The following is a 23,922-nucleotide window of genomic DNA, read 5'->3' on the forward strand; positions in this document are numbered from 1 at the left end:
AGCCGATCCGGGTCGGGATCAGCCAAAGTGCAGGATGAGTGGCTGTTCCCCACGTTCCGGGTTTTGGTTAGGGATATAAAACCCGGCCAGCAGTCTCAGCTGTGTGTGGATTATCCTCCATTTCACAGTGAATCTGTGGAGTCTCTGTGGTTTGAGATCTGCATGATGTGTGCCATACTAAAGGGCTGAGAGCCGCATTGCTGGGAAACAGGTCCTAAAGCCTGTTGGGGACTGCTACTGCCAAAACCACTGACAAGGTGAATGCTTTTTGTTCTGTGGACTTGCCATGGTGTAAATGAACACCAAAACGACAAACTGTAATTTTTGTTTATGTGTGAATAAACACTGCACTGTTTAAGTCAAAGACTTTGTTTTAGCCTCTGTACTGCGTCCACTAATCTGCCTACCAGAGCGAATCCCCACAGACCCCACAGACTATAATGGGGTCTGTTAGGTTTCCGCTCAGAAGATGAATTTGGAGCGGAGTCAAAAGTTGTGCATGCAGGACTTTTGTCTCCGCTTCAAAAATCTTTCTCATCACATGAACGGTGATGTGAACGAAGCCTAAGGCCCATTTCACACGGGCGAGATTTCTGCGCGGGTGCAATGCGTGAGGTGAACTCGATCATTATTATTTTCCCTTATAACATGGTTATAAGGGAAAATAATAGCATTCTTAATACAGAATGCATAGTACAATAGGGCTGGAGGGGTTAAAAAAAAAATTAAAAAAAATTAAAAAAAATTCAACTCACCTTAATCCACTTGCTCGCGCAGCCCGGCTTCTCTTCTGTCTTCATCTTTGCTGTGCACGGGAAAAGGACCTGTGGTGACGTCACTGCGGTCATCACATGGTCCGTCACATTATCCATCACCATGGTGATGGATCATGTGATGGACCATGTGATGAGAGCAGTGATGTCATCAAAGGTCCTATTCCTCAAAGAAGAAGACAGAAGACTATGAAACCAATAGAGGGCGCTGTTCATAACTCAATAGCGCCATCTATTGGTTTTCGTAGTCTTATGACACCCAAGCCATCCAACAGATGCAAAATAACTTTGAGGTTTACTGGTTCTCAGTCAGATGGGAGCTGGTTTGGAATATCTCATAACGGATAACTGCCATTGTAAGGTATGCTGGCTGTTATCCGTCTCATGGATAGATTGTTGGCTTGTACATACCTGTCTTTTGGCATATAGCCTTTGTGTGGTTGTCTATTGTATGTTGTACTTAATAGGAGTCTAAGACGCATCCAGCTATCCTCTTAATGCTGTTGCCAAACCTTTTTCATGGGGTTTCCATCAATTTCTAACCTTTTTTTATGAACCAGACACCCTCTTCTCTTCCGAGCAGCGGGTGCCTGGGGTTCTCCCATTGACTTCCATTGTATTAAATTGTATTCGAGCACCCATACTCGCTCATCACTATGTAGGAACTTTCTACCAGTGTGATAAGTTGTATACTGCTTCCTGGTAGCCTAAGTTAATAGAAGATTTGTGAGTTATCATTAAAGTGGTTTTCCAAGATGATGACCTATACTCAGGCCTGAGCACGATACCAAACACAGCCATTAAAATGTATGGTGCTGTGCATAGTGTAACGCCCCGAGTGGCATTACCACACCTACGCCCTGTTTCTGTCTGGGTATGCAATCTCAATGTCATTTTATACAATTATTCCAGGTCCCATATATTGTGCATTTCCTGTTATGCATCTGCTTATGTTCAAATGTAATGTGCTGGGTTCACCAGCAGGTGGCAGCGAATGTGGCAGAGCAGTAGATAGAATAGAGTGGAACCTTCCATTCCATTCTAACCCCCCCTGTGGAGGAAGGGTTAGGGACCAGTGAGTTCCAGTGAGTTGAGTCCTAGCTGACCCTTGCAGTGCTGCGTCCCTCCTGGACATGTGCTGCCCACACCAGCCAGAACACCTCCAGTTCTGCTGGAGCAGAGAGACCACATCTAGAAGCCTCATTAGCCAGGAAGAAGTGGCCCTGTGCCTAGCCATAGAGTCAGTCAGAAAGAGAGAAGTTGCAGCAGAAAGCGAAAGGAAAAGTTCCTATTTAATCCTGACAGATGTAGCAGTGTCGAATATGTTTGCATGGAATTTTCATGCTAAAACTTGCTGGAAACCAAGACCAAGTCTGTAAACTGTTTGAAGAAATGTTTCTGCAAAGTATAGCTGCAGTTGAACTATATACAGTCTGGACTCAATATCTTTCATCATCCTCAACACCACCTATTCACCCTATTTGCTCTGCTTCGTCTGGCGACGCCTGGGGTTCCGAATATCCAAGTAGGAGCACCGTGACAAGTGCAAAAGCCACACCTAGAGGGACATCTTAGGCCCCCTTACACCGCTCTGGCATTCCTACACCTGGGTACCACCTATCACCAACACCATCTACTTAAGGGGACTCTGTTCCCTGTTTCTGAAATTACATTTATCACATACTAAAAGGACCCTAGTGGCACGTACGGGCGTTGCACTTAGTGAGCTGCGAGAAGTCAGCGGCGCTCACAGGAGTGCCTGTGCCTTCTCAAAACAGCTTGTCAGCGGCGTTCCTGGGTGTCGAACCCCCACTGATCAGATACTGATGACCTATCCTGAGGATAATGACTTATTAGAACGGGAAAGGTTTCAAACGGTCAAAAAAGACAAAACAAAGCAGTATGACAAACCAGAACAAACTGGGCTCCTGCATAGGGCTGCATCTTGCAGGGGCAGTACTGAAATAGTTGTAGGGGATTTAATGTTCCTGGCTTTGTGGTTATTTTCTTCTCCGTAAGAGCTCATTCACCTATTCACACATCATGCCTTTGCATAATTTTTGGCTGCATTTTAAATTAAATGCCTAAAAAACTCTAAATATGTTCAAACCATTGGTGCCAAATAACGCCCTGTGTTAAGCTAGGCCCACAAAGCACACCTTCTTTTAAACTGTGTAAACCTGGTCGGTATTTTTGGTTGGGAAAGTTGGCAACTAGTGTTGATCGAGCACCATAGTGCTCAGGTGCTCGGGCCGAACACATCGGGATGCTCAGGTGCTCAACCGAGCACCCGAGTATAATGGAAGTCAAAGGGAGAGCCCAAGCATTAAACCAGGCACCCCCTGCTCTGAAGAGGGGAGGGTGCTTGATTCATAGGAAAAGGACAGAAATTGATGGAAACACTACCGAAATGGTTTGGGAACAGCATGGGGAGGATGTTTGGATGCATCTTGTACTCCCAGGTCGCTGCTGGGAATGATGTTGTCCGAGTGGTACACCACTTTTACAGACTGACAATAATACGCACAAAACCGAAGATAAAATCGATTTTAGAGGAAAAATTGTTAGGAAACATTCTTTCCTGTATATTTACTTGTATATAAAGTGCAAGTGCTGCCAAAAATTACAAGGAGGAGGCACTCCGATACAACCTGTGTATCACATAAAGGAGGGCCTCATTCACATTGTGGTACAATTGTTCAGGTAGTGGGACTCCTACACTCATAAAGCCTATGCACTAAGTGACAGGGCTGCCAAAAATTACAAGGAACCAGCACTACAATACACCCTTTGTTACACATAAAGGAGGGCATCATACACAGCCTTGAAAAATTATAATTGATGGCCTGCTGGTGACCCTCAAAAACATTTGGAGCAAAGGCCTGCAGATCTGACCATCTAAAACATTATGGGTGAGGGCCTGCTGCCGCTTTGGTGACTCTAGATAACCTGGGGCAGAGCACAGGTCCCCGTGATGGTGACGATCCATTCGGATGTCTGGCCTATCAACTTTCGATGTTATTGTCAGCGCAAACCATGGTGACTACGGGTAACAGGGAATCAGGGTTCGATTCCGGAGATGGAGCCTGAGAAACAGCTATGGCTACCACATCCAAGCAAGGCAGCATGCGCGCAAATTACCAATTAGGTATAATTAGGTGAGGGCCTGCAGGTGAGCTGATCCTGTAAAAGATTTTAGGTGCGGGCCTGCTGGTGAGCTGACCCTCTAAAAGGTTGTAGGTGAGGGCCTGTAGGTGAGCTGACCCTCTAAAACATTATATGCGAGGGCTTGCAGCTGAGCTGACCCTGTAAAACATTATATGCAAAGGGCATATATGCCAGGGCATTATATGCAACCAATAAACATGTGTTGATATGATGGAACAGGAGAAGGAGGATGAGAAAAGGAAGATTCAACCATATACCCTTGTTTGTGGTTGAAGGGGTGCATGGGAATACAGTGTATTCAGTACATTATAAACAACACATTTAAAGTGCCTTTATGCTCATCAGCTTTTTTGGTGGAGTAGAGAAGTCAGGGGCAATTCAGGCTTTGTTCATTTTTATAAGAGTCACCCTGTCAGCATTTTCAGTTGACAGGCGGATACGCTTATCTGTTATAATGCCACCAGCAGCACTAAATACCCGCTCAGACAAAATGCTGGCAGCAGGGCAGGCCAGCACCTCCAAGGCGTAGACCGCCAGTTCGTGCCACGTGTCCAGCTTGGACACCAAGTAGTTGTAAGGTACTGAGGGATCATTGAGGACGCTGACACAGTCTAATATGTACTCCTTCACCATCTTCTAAAATGTTTCCCTCCTTGTGACACTAGGCCACGCATCAGGGTGGTGGTGCTGGAGGGGTGTCATGAAACTGTCCCAGGCTTTGGAGAGTGTTGCCCTGCCTCTGCTGTGTGTTCCCCTTGTCTCCCCGCCTCGGTTGGCCCGGGAACTACAAACTCTGCCGCCAGCGTTGTCAGATGGAAATTTTTGGAGCAATTTTTCAACAAGGATCTTCTGGTATTGCACCGTTTTGCTCGTCCTCTCCACCAGAGGAATGAGAGCTGAGAAGTTCTCTTTGTAGCGGGGGTTGAGAAGGGTGAAGAACCAGTAATCCGTGTTGTCTAAAATGCATATAACGCGCGGGTCATGGGAAAGGCAGCCTAACATGAAGTCAGCCATGTGTAACGCACCTAGTTGATCAGTTAGGATCTCAACTGCGGAAGCAATGGACATGCACTATTATCCCACTGCCCTTGTTCTTGGCTGTGGGATTCGCGGTTACTCAGTATGTACCCCAGGCGTCTCTCTCAGTCTTGGGCGGAGAGTTTGGGGTAACAAAATCATTTACCGCTATCCATCTATTTAGTATTACTGCTGGAGAGGAAGGTCTCCCAGTATTACAGGAGTCACAAGTTAGTATAAGCTTGTGCACAGTTCAGAGTTAGTATCTAGTATGCAATAGGTTCAGGGTTAGTATATAGCATGTCCTCAGTTTAGTATATTGTATGCCATAGGTTCAGAGCATGTCCACAGTTTAGTATATAGTATGCAGTAGGTTCAGAACATGTCCACAGTTTAGTATATAGTATGCAGTAGGTTCAGAGTTAGTATAGCATGTCCACAGTTTAGTATATAGTATGCAGTAGGTTCAGAGCATGTCCACAGTTTAGTATATAGTATGCAGTAGGTTCAGAGTTAGTATAGCATGTCCACAGTTTAGTATATAGTATGCAGTAGGTTCAGAGCATGTCCACAGTTTAGTATATAGTATGCAGTAGGTTCAGAGTTGGTTTGGGAGTATCGTCTCACACCAGTCAGGAACCACCCCACTCAGAGTTCCAGGACATTAATCAGAGCAGGTAACAGGCATATACTTGCGGTTAGTTGGTCCTGGCTAGGAAGCCAGCAGTGGGGAAGCCAGTGGCAAGAAGGTAGACAGTCCTTCACGCTGTTGTTAGGGATCCAGGTCTGGATATGTGGACAGAGTCCTCAGATGCAGTGGAGCTAGCAGGGTGCGCACTCCATTAGTGGAACACCCTGCTTAGCACCTGTCTTCTATTTAAGGGCTGGACGGTAAGTGGGCGGAGTCACAGGAGGGCCCAGCAGCCACTGCGTTCCACGCTGGAGCGCAAGCCAGCGTAACAACACAGGCGGTCGCTGCGTTCCACGCTGGAACGCAAGCCAGCGTATCATCGCAGACGGCCGGTGCGTTCCACGCTGGAGCGCAAGTCAGCGTATCGTCACAGGGAGCCGCTGTGATCCAGGCTGTACTGTTACACCATGTGGGCCAGAGTACCAACAGGCTAAACTTCGCTGTCGTCATCAGGAGGATCACTCTCAATCTCCTCATCCTCTTCCTCCTCTTCTGCCCACCCACGCTGAACAGATGGAATTAAACTTCCATGGGTACTACCCTATGTAGCGGAGGCAACCATCTCCTGCTCCTCATCCTACTCGTCCAATTCGCGCTGAGAAGATGAACTGAGGGTGGCCTAGCTATCACCCTGTGTAATGTCTTCCCCCATTTCCACATGCAAAGCGTTATCCTTAATTGTGAGCAGCGAGCGTTTGAGTAGACACAGAAGTGGGATGGTTACGCTGATAATAGCGTTATCGCCGCTCACCATCTGTGTTGATTCCTCAAAGTTTCTTAAAACCTCACAGAGGTCAGACATCCATGCCCACTCCTCGCTTGTGAATAGCGGAAGCTGACTGGAAAGGCGACGACCATGTTGCAGCTGGTATTCCACTACTGCCCTCTGCTTCTCACAAAGTCTGGCCAACATGTGGAACGTCGAGTTCCAGCGCATGCTCACGCCGCACAACAGCCGGTGAGCTAACAATTTCAAGTGCTGCTCCAGCGCTGACAGACCGGCTGAAGCTGTCGATAACTTGCAGAAATGTGCACACACGCGGCGCACCTTCACCAATAGCTCAGGCAAATTAGGGTAGGTTTTGAGAACCCGCTGAACCACAAGGTTGAACACGTGGGCTAGGCATGGGATGTGTCTGAGCTTGCTGAGCTCTCCAAAGCCGCCACTAAGTTACGGCAATTATCAGACACAACCATGCCTGGTTGTAGGTTGAGTGGTGAGAGCCACAGCTCAGTCTGGTCTCTTATCCACTGCCACAGCTCTGCAGCGGTGGGCCGTTTGTCCCCAAAGCATATCAGCTTCAGCATGGCCTGCTGCCGCTTCCCCACTGCAGTGCTACACTGCTTCCAGCTACCGACTGATGACTGACTGGTGCTGCACGCGGAAAAATCGGAGGTGGAAGTGGAGGAGGAGAAGTGGGGTTTGGAGCCACTAACGTAGGTGCTGGCGGAAACCCTGATCGACGTAGGGCCCGCAATCCTTGGCGTCGGTAGCACTTGTGCCATCCCAGGGTACGACTCGCTCCCGGCCTTCACAACATTCACCCAGTGTGTCGTCAGGGAAATGTAGCGTGCCTGGCCGAATGCACTTGTCCATGTGTCCGTGGTTAAGTGGACATTCCTAGTAACTGCGTTGGTCAGGGCACGTGTGAGGTTACGAGACACATGTTGGTGTAAGGCGGGCACGGCACGCCTTGAAAAATAGTGGTGGCTGGGGACTGAGTAAAGGGGAACGGCCGCCAACATCAGGCTGCAGAAGGCCTCAGTGTCCACAACCCTAAATGGCAACATTTCCAGGGCCAGTAATTTGGAAAGCTGCGCAGTGCTATGGCCTGTGGGTGGGTGGCTGGGTATTTTCGCTTGCATTCAAAGGCTTAGAGTAAGGACATTTGGATGCTGCGCTGGGACACGGAATTGGATGTGGTCACTGATGGTGCTTGCGAAGGTCCAGGTGCAGCGCAGGAGGCATCAGGGCCTGCGGATTCAACAGGGGATTGGCCAGCACATAACATAGGGGAAGAGGAGTCAGTAGTGTGACCCGCAGACACAGATTGTGGACCCAGGCGCTCGTTCCACTTATTACGGGGCTTGGATGCCATGTGGCGGATCATGCTGGTGAGGTTGCTAGTGTTCACGCCTCGGCTCATTTTATTATGGCACAGGTTGCAAACTACTATTCTTTTGTCGTCTGCACTTTCCTCAATAAAAGCGCCATACTGCGGAACATCTACCCCTTGTCAAGGGAGATATCCGTAAGGGGGTGCTCCGTGGAACAGTTGCGGGCCCGCCTTCTCCCTTTTGCCACCCCACTGCCTCTTCCAGGCTGTTGCGGTGCTGCAGATCCCTCCCCCTCTGTACTGCTGTCCTCGCTCGGCTTTCTACTTTCCCAGATTGGGTCAGTGACCTCATCGTCCACCACCTCCTCTTCCACTTCCTCACTCTGATCATCCTCCTGATTTGTTGACCTAACCACAACCTCAGTGATTGACAACTGTGTCTCATCCTCTTCATCAACCTCTTGAGACAGTAATTGCGGTAGACTCATTGGCATTTGTGTCTCATCATCATCCACCTCATTAAACACTAATTGCCGTTCCCCACCATCATGTTCTTGTGATGGATGCTCAAGAGGTTGGGAATCAGGGCACAAGATCTCATGTCCCTCTTCAAGCGTGCTTGGCGAGAGGACCAAATCAAGCAATGGCAATAAAAAGAGGTCCTCGGAATATCCGAGTGTGGGATAACTTGTTTGCCAAGACTCTCCATGGTGAAAGGAAGGAGGATCAGGGTGAGGATTGTGTTGACCAGACTCATGGCTACTGAGACTGGACTTGGTGGAAGACAGGGTGGTCCTTAACCGACAGGAAGCATTATCTGCTGCAATCCAACCGAACACCTGGTCCAACTGGTCTGACTTCAAGAGTGGTGTCCTGTGCCGCCCTGCAATCTGGGACATGAAGCTAGGTATCGTGGATGATTGTTTTTCTTGTGCTCTGGCAGCAGAAAGTGTCTCTGTGCCCAGGGCCACGGCCTCTGCGTGCACCATCAGCATCACGGCCACTGCCCCGTCTCTTACTTCTCACCTTCATTTTAAATGTGATATATGCTTTAAAGTATGTCACACGTACAGTAGCATAGGATTTGGAAGTGTATGCGCAAAAATATTTACAAAGGTATTTGTGATTAGGAAACGTTATACAGGACAGTTACCACAGGTAATGTCACTGTTCGCAGTGTCTACGGAAAAAGGTACACTGGATGTCACTGATATTTTAGGGATGCGCACACTTTAAACAGGAGATGTGGTGCGGATAATTTAACTGTCCACAGCGGACACCGTCTACGGAAAAAGTGCACTGGATGTCACTGATATTTTAGGGATGTGCACACTTTAAAAAGGAGATGTGGCACAAATAATTTAACTGTCCGCAGCGGCCTATTACACGGTATTTAGCGCAGGATGCGCTAAAAATATATATTGCTGCTGTCACACACAATAGTCCTTAAAAGGACTTTTGGGTCTCTGAAAAGTATAATACACTCCCTACACTGTCTGTCCCTTCCTATGCACAGCTCTCCCTAACACTGAGCAATTTAGCGCAGGTTGCACTACAAACATATATTGCTGCTGTCACACACAATAGTCCTTACAAGGACTTTTGGGTCTCCGTTTTTGTACAAAACAAATATTCAATTACACTCCCTACACTCTCTGTCCCTTCCTATGCTCAGCTCTCCCTGACTATAAATGAGCCGAACATGCGTCATCGGGTGCTATATAGCACCTGATGACGAGTTACGGCCAGCCAATCACTGTAATGCCAGTAGCCAACATGGCTACTGGCATTACAGTGAGGGCAGTACTTACCTGCATGTTTATTGCTGCGTAGCAGCCAAAAAACGTGCGGGGAGGAGACTCGAGCATGGCGCTCGAGCACATGCGGTACTCGGCTGAGTACCGCCATGTGCCGAGCATCGAGATGCTCGAGCCAAACAGGTGTTCGGCCGAGCATGCTCGATCATCACTAGTGGCAACCCAAGCTTTCCATGATAGAAAAAATGAGGGGAAGGGATGTTCCTCTGGACAGACTGAAGTAAGAAGTAAGGCAGATAATGTGTGGGAGATTGGCCCAGAACCTAGGTAGAGCATTTCAAAGGAGGAATTATCCACTAGGAATGTGGAACTTGGAAGCAATGAGACATGGAAGTGCCTCTTGTAATTTCTAAATGAACCACTAGGAGGAGCTCAAGTTACACAGTCTTTTCTTTTCATACAGGTCTTGACTTTTCACATTGCTCAGTGACTTTATTGCTCACTGACTTTACTGGGTCATATATTTGAGTTGATGATGCATGATCTGGCGTTATACTTGTCTTCTATCACCTTCATTCATATGATTTTTGCATATATTCTATTTCCCTTTTCTCTTTTAGAAAGTTCTATAAATTTTAACATAAAACCAAACTACACTGATATGTAAATGCCAAAGGCAGTGTGATCCCACAGAAATTAGAGCATCAAGAGTTAGAACAGTGACCAAGAATACATCCTGCCTAATTCTGCCATCACCTTCGATGACATGAGACTATCTGTGCAGGTCTAGGTAGTAAGCCGGTTAATCTTTGAGACCCAAGAATATGCATGTCTATGTCTGAAGACCATTAATGGTTCTTTTGTGGTCCCTCTGGATTTAACCCATACATTGAGATCAATATAAATTGTAGGTGAATGGGTAAGGAAGAATCAGCATACACCAGAATCTCTGCATATTGTTACTGGCACAGTGTCTACACATGTGTCTCACTTTCAAGGACAGGTCATTCATAACTCTAGGATAGTGGATGTCCCCCATCAAACAATTGTTCATTATAGGTCCATCTATACTAATATATTGCTGAGCGTGTCTATCTATTCCCTAGTATATTCACTGAAATTGACATTTTAATAAACTGTTTCCCACAGGTCACTGATTAGATCTTGATGGAAACGAGTGTCGTGTCTGCTAATTAGTGCAGCTTTTTTTCTCTCTCCTCCACTATCCCCCCCCCCTTTCAGTCCTTTGGTCTCGCTCTTTTCTCAATATCTTTCCTTCTACCGCTGTTTCTCCTCCCCTTTCTCTCTCCCTCCCCACTTTTCTCAGCTATCACTAATTACTCTGCCCACGGAAAACAGGATCATCTGGCACAAACCGCGCGAAAAATACTTTCCGAGAAAAGGCGTCAGGAAGACGAGTGGGATTTAACCCTCGTGATTACTGATACTCACTCTATGTGGTGAAGCATGCTCTCGTCTCCATGTACCATAGCTGAATCCACTTACATATACTATCAGGGCATCAAAGCGTTTGCTGTATCACATTGGCTGTAAATATAAGCCTCCTATAAAAGTACAAAGCCCTTGGAGAAATCGTAGCCAAGATGTAGTCTGAATGGCTGTACTATCATTTTTGAAAATGTCACTCTCCCACTATAAATCTATCTGTGGCACCTTCCTGTTCTGCTTTATGCCAAGAGGGAATTGGCATCATTTGTGTTCAAATTCAGACACTCAGAAATGCCTTAATCATTTGGATTTTTTGTGAATGTGCATTGCTATTCAACATCCTGATAAATCGTGAGCATTTTCCCGCTCATGCGTTCGGTCCGCATCCGATCCACATTTTTTGCAGATCGGATGCGGACCCATTCATTTCAATGATGCAGACAGCACACTGTGAGCTATCTGCATCTGCACGTCCGTTCTGCGGATCCCCAGACAAGACAGAACATGTCTCATACTTGTTCGTTTTGCGGACAAGGATAGGACATTTCTACAGACATTAAAAAAATAAATGGTGGCATGCATTTGGCCAGGATCCCTGTTTTGCGGATCTCCAAAACTCTTACGGGCCGTGTGCATGAGCCCTAAGTGTTATACATGCCATAAGTGTGTGTGCAATACGTACAATTAGGATCGATGATTGTGAATAGTGGGTCATCCGCCTGATTCTGTGATGTACCAAAATTTGAAAATACTGTAGATGTAAAAAGCACCGATAGATGTGTAATAGACTGTGTGATGATGAACTGTGCCTCTGTGAGACATACAGTACTTCTTTCATGGGAGGACAGCTCTGTGATATGGTGCGCCAGGGTTTCGCCAAGGCATTGTGCCTCCATGACAGGGAGGATGACCATGGGCCTACAGAATTCAATAGAAGATAATACAGTCAGGTCCATAAATATTGGGCCATCGACACAATTCTAACATTGTTGGCTTTATACACCACCACAATGGATTTGAACAAGATGGGCTTTGACTGCAGACTGTCAGCTTTAATTTGAGGGTATTTACATCCAAATCAGGTGAACGGTGTAGGAATTGCAACAGTTTGCATATGTCCCTCCCACTTGTTAAGGGACCAAAAGTAATGGGACATAATAATAATCATAAATCAAACTTTCACTTTTTAATACTTTGTTGCAAATCCTTTGCAGTCAATTACAGCCTGAAGTCTGGAACGCATAGACATCACCAGACGCTGGGTTTCCGCCCTGGTGATGCTCTGCCAGGCCTTCATTTCAACTGTCTTCGGTTCCTGCTTGTTCTTGGGGCATTTTCCCTTCAGTTTTGTCTTCAACAAGTGAAATGCATGCTCAATCGGATTCAGGTCAGATGATTGACTTGGCCATTGCATAACATTCCACTTCTTTCCCTTAAAAAACTCTTTGGTTGCTTTTGCAGTAATCTTTGGGTCATTATCCATCTGCACTGTGAAGCGCCGTCCAATGAGTTCTGAAGCATTTAGCTGAATATGAGCAGATAATATTGCCCCAAACACTAAAGAATTCATCCTGCTGTTTTTGTCAGCAGTCACATCATCAATAAATACAAGAGAACCAGTTCCATTGGCAGCCATACATGCCCACGCCATGACACTACCACCACCATGCTTCACTGATGAGGTGGTATGCTTAGGATCATGAGCAGTTCCTTTCCTTCTCCATACTCTTCTCTTCCCATCACTCTGGTACAAGTTGATCTTGGTCTCATCTGTCCATAGGATGTTGTTCCAGAACTGTGAAGGCTTTTTTAGATGTCGTTTGGCAAACTCTAATCTGGCCTTCCAATTTTTGAGGCTCACCAATGGTTTACATCTTGTGGTGAACCCTCTGTATTCACTCTGGTGAAGTCTTCTCTTGATTGTTGACTTTGACACACATACACCTACCTCCTGGAGAGTGTTCTTGATCTGGCCAACTGTTGTGAAGGGCGTTTTCTTCACCAGGGAAAGAATTCTTTGGTCATCCACCACAGTTGTTTTCCGTGGTCTTCTGGGTCTTTTGGTGTTGCTGAGCTCACCGGTGCATTCCTTCCTTTTAAGAATGTTCCAAACAGTTGTTTTGGCCACGCCTAATGTTTTTGCTATCTCCCTGATGGGTTTGTTTTGTTTTTTCAGCCTAATGATGGCTTGCTTCACTGATAGTGACAGCTCTTTGGATCTCATCTTGAGAGTTGACAGCAACAGATTCCAAAGCAAATAGCACACTGAAATGAACTCTGGACCTTTTATCTGCTTATTGTAATTGGGATAATGGGAGAATAACACACACCTGGCCATGGAACAGCTGAGAAGCCAATTGTCCCATTACTTTTGGTCCCTTAACAAGTGGGAGGCACATATGCAAACTGTTGTAATTCCTACACCGTTCACCTGAATTGGATGTAAATACCCTCAAATTAAACCTTGTTCATTTAATTTCAAATACATTGTGGTGGTGTATAGAGCCAAAAATGTTAGAATTGTGTGGATGTCCCAATATTTATGGACCTGACTGTATATACCACTCAGATTCCCACTACATCCGTATATAAGCCGCTTACATGAGCTGCAGGGAGCTGAGGAACCTATAATAAGATGGGGCTGTGACATAGTGATCCAAGGATAAGAAGGCCAAGTGGTATGAACCAAAGCTTCTGTGGACCCAACTTTTTGGATAATTTCTAAAGAGAAAAAAATATCTGTATATTTAGGCTGGGGCTACATTACATATGTTACACAACCAAAATAATTTGTGCAACTTGTCTGCAACTTGCCGTCATACAGAACGGTCGCAGGCAAGTCACAGTCACATGCAATTCGTGGTTGCAAAGCATACTTACCAACGCTTAGGTTGGTAAAATCAGGGCATCCAAAACCCCACCCTGGAAACACCCAGACTCTGCCCAAATACGCCCCGGCTCTGCACAGTAAAGCCCACATTCTCATCCAGGGACAGACAGAATTTGCTGAGACAGTCCCGGAAAATTCGGGACAGTTGGAAACTGTGGCAAAGTTGTGTGTAACTAATGACCTGCTACCAAATATCCAACAGTGTTGGATTTCTTGAGTCACAGCATGTTCCATTGCATAGACAGGCAAACAGTACATTAATTTTCACAATGATAATTTCACACGACCCCTGTAGCCCTGAACACTTTCTAATGTGATTATCATAAATGTAAACTGTATTGCTGTAGTGTATAGTAAATCATTTGGAATTTATTACTCATATAGTAATAAGATGTTATGCTAAGAATACAGTCACAACGATCCCTTCCCACAGGGGCTCACAATCAAATTTTCCTCATTTCTTATGTTCTTACACATAAGGTCACTTTTACAGGAGGCAAATTAACCTATTAATACATTTTGGAATGGGGGAGAAAAACAGGGTTCATGAATAAAACCACACAAATGTGGCAATAACATACAAACTCCATGCATAAGTGAACCTGGTTAGATTTTAATTTTTTTTATCTATCTATCCATCTATCTATAATATCTATAAATCTATCTATAGTATCTATCAATCTATCTATCCTTATACCATTTTTTCAAGAATTCTGGCTCTCACAGACCTGTTCGTTTTTCTTAAGAAGCCCTCCTACTCTGCACTCATTACCTGTATTAATTGCACCTCTCCACCATGGCCAAGACCAAAGAGTTGTCTAAGAACACCAAGAACAAAATTGTAGACCTGCACAAGGCTGAGATGGGCTACAAGACAATAGGCAAGCAGTTTGGTGAGAAGGCAACAACTGTTGGCGCAATTATTAGAAAATGGAAGAAACACAAGATGACTGTCAATCTTCTTCAGTCTGGGGTACCATGCAAGATCTCGCCTCCTGGGGTAAGGACGATTCTGAGAAATCAGGAATCAGCCCAGAACTACACGGAAGGACCTGGTCAATGACCTGAAGAGAGCTGGGACTACAATCTCAAACATTACCTCCATCAAGGATTAAACCCCTGCAGGGCACGCAAGGTCCCCCTGCTCATACCAGCACATGTCCAGGCCCATTTTAAGTTCGCCAATGACCATCTGGTGAATCCAGAGGAGGCATAGGAGAAAGTCATGTGGTCAGATGAGACCAAAATAGAACTATCTGGTATTAACTCCACTCGGTCGTGGCTGGGTCTTCCAGCATGACAATGACCCGAAACACACAGCCAGGGCAACTAAGGAGTGGCTCCGTAAAAAGCATTTCAAGGTCCTGGAGTGGCCTAGCCAGTTTCCAGAACAGAACACAATCAAAAATCTTTGAAGGGAGCTGAAACTCAATGTAGCCCAGCGACAGCCCCGAAACCTGAAAGATCTGTAGAAGATCTGTATGGAGGAGTGGGCCAAAATCCCTGCTGCAGTGTGTGCGAACTTGGTCAAGAACTACAGGAAACGTCTGACCTCTGTAATTGCAACCAAAGGTTTCTGTACTAAATATTACATTCTGTTTACCTATTGTATCAGTGGCGTAGCTATAAGGCAAGCAGGGGAAGCAACTGCTTCGGGGCCCGAGCTTAGAAGGGGCCCCGAGGCAGTGCTGAATGTTTTTATTAGATCTATAGGCTACCCTACCTACTGCTGTGCTATAATTTACAGAAGCAGGTACTACATACAGCAGCAGCGCTGGAGGTCCTCCCACTGAAGGTCCTTGCTCAGTGAGGAGGAAAGAGTATAATTGCTGTCTCCTCCTCCAATGGCCGTTCTCATTCTGGGATACGCAGTACTAGCACATCACTTGCAAATACTGCTTTTGTTTTCTATTGGCTGGCAGCTTACTATGACACTTGCTGCCAGCCAATAGCAGAGTGTCATGGGATCAAGCCCCACCCCAAGCAGGCTGGCTGCTCCTGTACACAGAGCTCTATAATGCCTGCCCCCCCCTCCTGTGTGTCCTGTTCTCTGACCCCCCCCCCCCCCCCCCATAGTAGGTTACTGATTAACCCCTCCACTGCTGTCCCTGGATGGCACAGAGGGGTGATGGCAGCTACTTCTCCAGGCTGCCTGTGAACACCAGACATCAGCTGTCTACAGGAAAGGTAAGTGTCTGTGTGTAGAAATAGGTGTATAACTATGTTCATGTGTGTGTTTATATGTGTATATATATATATATATATATATATATATTTATTTATTTATATACAGTACAGACCAAAAGTTTGGACACACCTTCCCATTCAAAGAGTTTTCTTTATTTTCATGACTATGAAAATTGTAGATTCACACTGAAGGCATCAAAACTATGAATTAACACATGTGGAATTATATACATAACAAACAAGTGTGAAACAACTGAAAATATGTCATATTCTATGTTCTTCAAAGTAGCCACCTTTTGCTTTGATTACTGCTTTGCACACTCTTGGCATTCTGTTGATGAGCTTCAAGAGGTAGTCCCCTGAAATGTTTTTCACTTCACAGGTGTGCCCTGTCAGGTTTAATAAGTGGGATTTCTTGCCTTATAAATGGGGTTTGGGACTATCAGTGGCGTTGAGGAGAAGTCAGGTGGATATACAGCTGAGAGTCCTACTGAATAGACTGTTAGAATTTGTATTATGGCAAGAAAAAAGCAGCTAAGTAAAGAAAAACGAGTGGCCATCATTACTTTAAGAAATGAAGGTCAGTCAGTCAGCCGAAAAATTGGGAAAACTTTGAAAGTAAGGGCTATTTGACCATGAAGGAGAGTGATGGGGTGCTGCGCCAGATGACCTGGCCTCCACAGTCACTGGACCTGAACCCAATCGAGATGGTTTGGGGTGAGCTGGACCGCAGAGTGAAGGCAAAAGGGCCAACAAGTGCTAAGCATCTCTGGGAACTCCTTCAAGACTGTTAGAATACCATTTCAGGGGACTACCTCTTGAAGCTCATCAAGAGAATGCCAAGAGTGTGCAAAGCAGTAATCAAAGCAAAAGGTGGCTACTTTGAAGAACCTAGAATATGACATATTTTCAGTTGTTTCACACTTGTTTGTTATGTATATAATTCCACATGTGTTAATTCATAGTTTTGATGCCTTCATAGTCATGAAAATAAAGAAAACTCTTTGAATGAGAAGGTGTGTCCAAACTTTTGGTCTGTACTGTATATATACACACTGCCTGTCCTCAAAAAAAGTCGCCATAAAAAAAAAGGTCACACACTCTAATATTTTGTTGGACCGCCTTTAGCTTTGATTACGGCACGCATTTGTTGTGGCATTATTTCGATAAGCTTCTACAATGTCACAAGATTTTTTTCCATCCAATTTTTCCCCAAGATCTTGCATTGATGATGGTAGAGTCTGACTGCTGAGCAAAGCTTTCTCCAGCACATCCCAAAGATTCTCAATGGGGTTAAGGTCTGGACTCTGTGGTGGCCAATCTATCTGTGAAAATGATGTCTCATGCTCCCTGAACCACTCTTTCACAATTTGAACCCGATGAATCCTGGTATTGTCATCTTCGAATATACCCGTGCCATCAGGGAAGAAAAAACCATTGATGGAATAACCTGGTCATTCAGTATGTTCAGGTAGGCTGACCTCATTCTTGGAGCACATACTGTTGCTGAACCTAGACCTGACCAACTGCAGCAACCCCAGATCATAGCACTGCCCCCATAGGCGTGTAAAGTAGGCACTAGGCATGATGGGTGCATCACTTCATCTGCCTCTCTTCTTACCCTCATGCACCCATCACTCTGGAACAGGGTAAATCTGGACTCATCAGACCACACGACCTTCTTCCATTGCTCCAGAGTCCAATCTTTGTGCTCCCTAGCAAATTGAAGCCTTTTTTTCTGGTTTGTCTCACTGATTAGTGGTTTTCTTATGGCTATACAGCTGTTCAGTCCCAATACCTTGAGGTCCCTTTGCATTGTGCATGTGGAAATGCTCTTACTTTCACTATTAAACATAGCCCTGAGTTCTACTGTTGTTTTTCTTCGATTTGATTTCACCAAACTTTTAAGTGATCGCCGATCACGATCATTCAGGATTTTTCCCCTGCCACATTTCTTCCTCTAATACGATGGGTCCCCACTATGCTTCCAGTTTTTAATAATGCGTTGGAAAGTTCTTAACCCAATTTTAGTAGTTTCTGCAATCTCCTTAGATGTTTTCTCTGCTTGATGCAGACTAACATCTTTTCTACGACCACGAGATGTGTCTTTCGACATTGGTTGTTTAAGAAATGAGAAGCAACTTATTGCACCAGTTGGGGTTAAATAACTTATTGCCAGTAGGCAGGTATTTTCCTCCCAGCATGTGCGGCTGGGCTGGTTTCCAGCCAGGTGAGGTCAAAAACCGTTCCGGATTTCAAGTGCTGGTCCGGGCATTGGCAGCTGGGCTCAGCTGAGATGTCTCTGTTTTTGGGATCTGAGGCTTTGTGTCGTGCTGGAGTGCTGAGAGCTGCACGCTGGGGAAACAGGCTCCCTTAGGGTCCATTCACACGTCCGCAAAATGGGTCCGAATCCGTTGCAGACCCATTCATTTTCAATGGGGCCGGAATGTGCTTTCTGCATCCGCATTTGCAGATCTGCACTTCCGCATCCGTGCTTCCGTTTACGCAAAAAAAATAGAACATGTCCTATTCTTGTCCGCAATTGCGGACAAGATTAGGCATTTTCTATTATAGTACCAGCGATGTGCGGTCCGCAAATTGCGCAATGCACATGGCCGGTGTTTTGCGGATTCACAGACATGTGAATAGACCCTAAAGCCTGCTGTGGACTACTGGAGACAGAACTGCCAGCAAGGTGACTTGTGTTATATGAACTTTCCATTGTGTGTGAATTAACACCAAGACTGCAAAGTTACGTGCTATTTTGTGCAATTGTCAACTTGTATTTTGCCTCTGTACTGCGCCCGATTACCCTATCTACCAGAGCGAAATCCCACAATTTGTGGAGGATGCGGGCAAAAGCAGTGAGGCTGGTGTGAACGCCGATATTTTTTCGTTTCTGAATTTTTCAGGCACGGTTGTACAGTATGTCGTACATTAAACCAGCTGTATTACAACCAGTGCCCCACGATAAAATGGAGGCTATTGTGAAGGCCCTCATGGAGGCTAATCTGCAGCAGCCAGAGACAAACCTGCAGTAACACGAGGCTAAAAATCAGCAGCAAGAGACTAACCAGTTGCTGCTACAACAAGTGATGGCTTTGCAGACAGCAGAAGCAACCCCGAGCATCCACGATGCCCGGAAAGCAGTCCGTGCCGCCACTCTTAAGATGACCCCCGCAGACGACGTTGAAACCTACCTGGCGATGTACGAGAAAGTGGCCATCAGGGAAAAGCTACCCCGTGACCAGTGGGCTGAGGTCGTTGCTCTATTCCTGGCATCCGATTTCCAGCGGGTGTATTTCGACTTGCCGGACGATCAAGCGGCCGACTACCAAAAAATAAAGGGTGAGATTTTGGCAAGACTGGGGGTGAATGTGTTAGTCCGGGCCCAGCTGGTACATCAGTGGGCATTTAAGCTGGCCGAGCCTGCGAGGACCCAGAATTATGACTTACTCCACCTCTTGCAAAAGTGGCTACAGCCTAATGTGCTGAGTCCCACGCTATGCTGGATAGACTATTGGCTGGTATGTTCTAGAGGGCTCTGCCACCCCCTCTCCAGCACTGGATCGGCCAGGTGACTCTTGGCAACGCCCTAGAAATGGTGGACCTGGTGGAGTGCTACGAGGCTACTAAGACTTTTACAGGGGGTTCTTTTGAGAGGGTGGCAGTCAAACCCCGTAAATCTCCATCCCAGACCCGGCGACTTTTTCCAACCAAACCCACCCGGGGTGAAACCTCTACGGACCTGGCTCCGATAGTCTGCTTGCGGTGTCAGGAGCTGGGCGATGTAAGAGCTGACTGTCCCCATCAGGTGGAACCCATGGATACTAACTATGTCTACCGTCAGTCGCTATATGCCAGGAAGCTGTGTGCAGCAGGTACCCCAAAAACTCTAAACCACCTGTGCCAGGTGGAGGTAGGAGACACTCCAGCGGAGGCTCTGCTGGACTCAGGGAGTCTGGTGTCCATAGTAAGGGATCCCCTGATATGGTCAGCGGAGTATACAGGCCGGAAAGTCAGGGTCATGTGCATCCATGGAGATTAAAAAGACTATACCACCGTCCTGGTGTCTCTAACCACAGGGCACAGGGGATGGCAGATGGACTCACGAAGTGGCAGTTGCCCCAAATTTACACTACGAACTTATAATAGGGAGAGACTTCCCGGCACTGTGGCCTGCTATGAAAGTGACTGATACCCATGAGACAGGGGTAACCCTAGCAGAGTGGCACTTCTCAGTGGAGAGACCAGAACCCTGGAAAACTGAGACCTGAGGTCAGCGGTAGGGGTGACCGCCACTTCGGTGGAAGAGGGGGAGATAACCCTGCTAAATGTGATGTGGGAGACGTGGAGGACTTGCCGCCGGGTCCTGAATTGGCAGACCTCAATGTCTCCGGGGATAATTTTGGTACCGCCCAACGTTGGGACCCAACCCTATCCTGCGCCTGGGAAAATGTGTTAATAGTAGATGGTGAACCACAACAACCTGGGGCAGAGTCAGTGTTTCCCCATTTTGTGATTCATCAGAATAAGTTGTATCGGGTAAACCAACTACGGAGTAAGCCTATTGAACAGTTGGTGGTCCCCAATGCTTATTGCAAGCTTGTGTTAGATCTAGCCCACCAACACGTTCTCGGGGGTCACCTGGGGTAGCAGAAAACTCAGGATCATATTCTACAGCGGTTTTACTGGCCCACCATATTCAAAGAAGTGGAAGAGTTTTGTAAGTCTTGCCCAACCTGCCAGATAACTAGCCCCCAGCCACATTTCCGTAGTCCCCTAGTACGTCTCCCGATTATCGAAGTACCGTTTGACCAAATAGCTATGGACCTCATAGGCCCAGTAGCGAAGTCCGCCAGCGGGCAGCAAGACATCGTAGTCATTCTAGACTACACCACTCGGTACCCGGAGGCAGTGTCACTGCGACATACCTCGGCCAAACATATAGCTAAGACGTTAATGGAGATGTTTTCCCGAGTAGGACTACCTAAAGAGGTTCTGACCGACCAAGGGACCCCTTTTATGTCCAAGGTGATAAAGGAACACTGTAAGTTGCTGCACATAACACAACTATGGACGTCCGTTTACCATCCGCAAACGGACGGTCTGGTAGAACGGTTTGACCAAACATTAAAAAATATGTTGAAACAGGTAGTATCTAAAAATGTGAAGGACTGGGACCTCCTTCTGCCCCATCTCATGTTCGCAGTGCGAGAGGTACCCCAGGCCTCTACTGGGTTCTTGCCCTTTGAACTGCTATATGCAGACACACTCGCGGTCTCTTGGACGTGACCAAAGAGGCGTGGGAACAACAACCCACTCCACATAGAATAGTGTCATTGGGTACGTTACCCAGATGCAAGATTGTATAGAGACAGTGTTGCCTCTTGTTAGGGAGCATATGGAGGCAGCTCAGCGAGCCCAGGCTCGGGTCCGGATCTTTAACCCGGTTAATCGGGTTTTGGTTCTGGTGCCGACCGTGGACAGTAAGTTCCTAGCTAGGTGGCAGGGGCCCTACGAGGTACTCGATAAAATTGGAGATGTAAACTACAAGGTACACCAGCCAGGGCGGCGAAAGCCAGAGCAGGTTTACCATGTGAATTTACTCAAACCGTAGAAAGATAGGGAAACCTGTACAGAAGACAGCCCGCGGCCGGGTTTTCTAGGAGAAGAGGTACCGACCCCTCTGTCTGATGCAAGAGAGGCGCCTGCCACAGAGAAAATTGCTGACAGCCTCTCCTCTAAACAGACTTAGGAGGCCAGGGAGTTCGTTAGTCGGAACACGGATGTGTTCTCGGACCTCCCTGGACGCACTTCCATAATCCAGCATGACATTGTCACTGAACCTCAGGCAAAAGTCTGATTAAAACCATACCGGGTACCCGAGGCTCGGCGACAAGCCATATTAGAGGAGGTACAGAAAATGTTGCAGCTAGACATCATTGAGGAGTCAAAAAGTGAGTGGGCCAATGATATAGTATTGATACCCAAGCCGGACGGGACATGGCGGTTTTGTAAAGACTTTTGAAAACTTAGGCTACTTTCACACTCGCGTTTGGTGCGGATCTGTCATGGATCACAGACGGATCCATTCAGATAATACAAACGTCTGCTTCCGTTCAGAACAGATCCGTTTGTATTATCTTTAACATAGCCAAGACGTCTTGAACACCATTGAAAGTCATTATTGTGTCATAGACAACTGATCCGTCACCATTGACTTACATTGTGTTTCAGAACGGATCCGTTTGGCTCAGTTTCGTCAGGCAAGCAGCGTTTTGGTGTCCGCCTTCAAAGCGGAATGGAGATGGAACGGAGGCAAACTGAGAGCATCCTTTTCCATTGAAAATGCATTAGGGCAAAACTGATCCGTTTTGGACCGCTTGTGAGAGTCCTGAACGGATCTCACAAACGGAAAGCCAAAATGCCAGTGTGAAAGTAGCCTTAACGAGGTTTCCAAATTCGATGCGTATCCCATGCCCCGGGTGGATGAGCTCATCGAGAGGTTAGGACAAGCCCGGTATTTTTATGTTTTGGACCTCAAGAAAGGTGCCCTTAATGGAGGCTACCAAAGAAAAAACTGCCTTCATCACGCCTGAGAGGCTGTATCAATATAAGGTCTTAGCCTTTGGACTGCATGGCGCCCCCGCCACTTTTCAGCGACTAATGGACATTGTGCTTCGTCCACATCGTCGGTACGCTTTGGCTTACCTGGATGATATTGTCATCCACAGTACCGACTGGGAAAGTCACCTACCCAAAGTACAGGCTGTAGTGGACTCCTTTCGGAAAGCTGACCTACCCGCTAACCCAAAAAAATGTGCGATAGGGTTAGAAGTGACTAAGTACCTGGGGTATGTCATAGGGCGCGGAGTCATCAAACCCCAAGTGATCAAAATAGAGGCGATACGGAATTGGCCCCGACCTGTCACCACTAGGCAAATAAAGTAAATCCTGGGAATGGTGGGCTATTACATGAGGTTTGTTCCCCACTTTTCTACTCTAGCCACGCCCTTGACATGGCTCTTGAAGGGACGAAAATCAGTGATGGTTCGCTAGGATGATCGGGCGGTAGAAGTTTTTGCCGCTTTGAAGTCAGCCCTGTGTGGGTCACCGGTTTTGGTGATGCCCGACTTCAAGAGGGAGTTCGTGGTACAAACGGATGTCTCCGAAGTAGGCCTTGTGCTGTACTGTCTCAGGAAGTCAACGGGGAAGAGCATCCCATTGTCTTCCTAAGCCGCAAGCTCACCCCAGCCGAAACCAGGTACAGTATAGTGGAGAGAGAGTACCTGGCTTTCAAGTGGGCACTCGAGTCTCTCCGCTACTAATTGTTGGGGAGAAAGTTCCGCCTGGTGACCGACCACTCCCCTCTCAAGTGGATGAGCCGGGCCAAAGAAAGGAATGCCCTGGTCACCAGATGGTTTCTGTCTCTGCAGAACTTTAAGTTCTCGGTAGAACACAGAGCAGGCTGGTTGCAGGGAAACGCAAATGTCCTGTCCCGGGTGCATTGTCTGGCGTGTGTCCACCCCCTCAGGGTTGAACAAAGGGGGGGGGGGTATTTGACACAGTGAGGGGTTTTGTCTGGCAAGGCAGGTATTTTCCTCCCAGCATGTGCAGCTGGGCTGGTTATCAGCCAGGTGAGGTCAAATAACGGACCAGATTTTAAGTGCCGATCCGGGTTTTGGCAGCACCTGGCTGTCCTTAAATAGGCAGCTGGGATCTGAGGCTTTGTGCCGTGCTGGAGGGCTGAGAGCCGCACGCTGAGGAAACAGGCTCCCTAAAGTCTGCTGTGGAATACTGGAGACAGAACCGCCAGCAAGGTGACTTGTGTTATATGAACTTTCCATTGTGTGTGAATTAACACCAAGACTGAAAGTTACATGCTGTTTTGTTCAATTGTCTCAAGTGTGAATAAACACTGATGTTTTGA

Source organism: Bufo bufo, chromosome 3, assembly GCF_905171765.1.
Source record: "Bufo bufo chromosome 3, aBufBuf1.1, whole genome shotgun sequence".
Taxonomy (NCBI): domain Eukaryota; kingdom Metazoa; phylum Chordata; class Amphibia; order Anura; family Bufonidae; genus Bufo; species Bufo bufo.